The following is a 2,623-nucleotide window of genomic DNA, read 5'->3' on the forward strand; positions in this document are numbered from 1 at the left end:
CGATGTAATGTATTAGTAACTTCTGGGAGTTGTGGCCAACAATAACAGGGGAGGTGGCGGAACCTTGTGGTCAACTATAATACTATCTCTGGTTTTAGAATGGTTGTAGACAGAAAGGCACATTCCTTACCTTATGGATATATCTGTGCATAAAGCATGACGACATCTCCATGCGCATGCGTACAGTATAGTCTTTTAGGGGGCTGTCACACAGGCTCGATCGAACGACTGCGATCAACCGACTAAGAAAACAAACCTACAGAGGGCAGTGGCACCAGTCACACAGCATCGATCGTCAGCGATCAACTACGAGCGATGAAGATCGACTGGTTTGTGAAAACAAACGTGGCCGTTTTTCAGTCGCAGTCGTTCGATGATGGCGGACGCAACATAGTCATCTGTTGATGAAATCGAAACATTAATTTGCTTAGTGTATGAAAACAAAGTGGTGTATAATCCTAGACTCCCTGGATATAGTAATAGGGAGACCGTGAATTTTGTATGGCATTCTATAGCGTCGAGAACTGGGACAAAAACTGGTAAGTAATTATTATATTTTTACGATTATCTTATGAATAGTGTTATCTTAGATTATTTATTGATAAAATATATTATACGGAATAGATTGCTAAAAAAAGTTATACTAGGAGAACTAGTAATTATCATTCTTGTAACTTAATTGAAGAAATGTTTGGAAAACATAAGCAGTGCTTTCCTAACCTCCATCTCGTACCGGTACCTAATGAAATGAATAGGCCTACCATTGTTCGCTTTAATGACAAATAAGTGTAGGCCTATGCCATAAGTAGGCCTAACATGTATATTTTCTTTGTCACAATATTCTGATTCATTGTTTCAGGAAAAAGTTGTGCCAAAACAAGGCAAATTCTGAAGGCTGGATATCGAACTTGGAGAGATAACATCCTCCCTCTCCTCCCAGTTTCTGCTGTACAGAAAACATAAAATGGGTCTACTTCAATGCTCTCAACTTTCTGGAACTCTTCATTGCTGGAAAAAGGTACAATTCTGTAATATTTATTTTTAAAAGTAGGCCTACACTACAGACCAGTGTTATAGTTGTGAAAGAGTGAGGGGAAGATCCAGTCTGTAGGCCATAAGTTCCACCCATCTGTTCATTAATTTATCAGATATAACTGAAAGTAATATAATATAATCCAACCTAACAATCATCTTACTAAAATAATTATTGAAAGTAACAATTTCTTAAGCAGAAGGCTTGTGTCCAGACTAAAATATAGCTCCAATTTAGAAGAATTGCATTAATATGTTGTTCATTTTTTTCAGTTCTGTAACAGACACATCTATGGAAGTGGCACCTGATGTGTGAGAGCCTTTTCACCAAGCTGAAATAGAGGAGGAGGAAGCAGAAATAATTTGTGTTGGAGGGGTCTTACTCCTACAGATCAGAAATTACTGAAGGGACTTCAACTTCCAGTCCAGTGGCTTCTGCTTCCACAAACAGCTCTGCCAGCAGTTAAAAATAAAAGATACAGAAATGTGAAAGTGACAGTGACAGTGATGTGTTAAGTGAATATTTAGAAAAGATACTGAAAACTGAAAAGAAAATGTGATCAGTGTTATTTTTAGTGTCTTTGTGATGACATGGAAAGAATGAGTGTACTAGGTCGAAGGGTTTTCAAAGTTAAAATTCAGGAACTGTTGTATACAGTGTTAGATCAAGAAAGAATCAAATAAAATTTATGTTCTTGAGAAATGTTCTACTTTTTTAATTAAATCAGTTTTTTTATACTTATCTATCAATATTTATTTGAATCCTCAGTGAGTTGTGTATTAGCACCTGATGGGAAAGAACCTTAACTCCAATTTTTTTAAATTATTAGCATTATTACAACATCTTAATTTGTATATTTTATGTGGTAGAACATGTATGGTTTACAAGGAAAGGAGTATTTTGAAATACATGTAGTAGGTCCCTTCTGTGTGTATGTAGTAAGCAGTTGTACAGCACAGGTGGTCTGAAACCAGACCGGCGTATTGATAGTTCTGTCCAAGAGCTGACTTCCTTCTTTTGGTACCTATACTGTTGATCACAACTGCAAACTCATTGCATTAGGTATGTACAGCACAGGTGGTCTGAAACCAGACCAGTGTAAAGACATGAGTAGTTTTGTCCAGGAGCTAACTGTCTTCTTACAGAATACTGTTGAACACAACTGCAAGCTCATTGCATTGGGTTTACTGCATCTATATTCAATGTTGCCTACTATACTGCCATCCTGGAAGAATACACATCCTAAATACCTATTTGAAATTATCTACCTGTTCCAATTTTGTATTCTCAACCTGACATTCAGTTCTACTACTCTTCCCTACTGCCATCACTTTAGAATTGAAACGACTAATTTTCATGTCATATTCATTGCATCCTTTTTGAAGTTGCAAGATATTAGATTGCACAGTTTCAATAGACCAAGTCGTTTGCATAGGACAAAATTCTTACTAGAGTTATACCTGACAGAATCCCTCCCTGCCACCTTATACCTTTGTAACTTAGGTAGCCTTTATCTCCTCATTCCAAGTACTCTCCTGCCATTGGTACCTGTCTGCACCAGCAACCGCTACTTTCATGTCTGTTACCGTA

The 2,623-nt window shown here is 37.1% G+C and overlaps 1 long non-coding RNA gene across 1 annotated transcript; it reads left to right on the forward strand.

Annotated features, from left to right (window-relative positions):
• Positions 1–367: 367 nt before the first annotated feature.
• LOC137501050 (uncharacterized) lies at positions 368–1,668 on the forward strand. The gene is made up of 3 exons (XR_011018316.1): positions 368–539; positions 860–1,018; positions 1,306–1,668. It is a non-coding gene; the product is annotated as an uncharacterized lncRNA (long non-coding RNA).
• Positions 1,669–2,623: the final 955 nt, after the last annotated feature.

Source organism: Anabrus simplex, chromosome 5 (assembly GCF_040414725.1).
Source record: "Anabrus simplex isolate iqAnaSimp1 chromosome 5, ASM4041472v1, whole genome shotgun sequence".
NCBI lineage: Eukaryota > Metazoa > Arthropoda > Insecta > Orthoptera > Tettigoniidae > Anabrus > Anabrus simplex.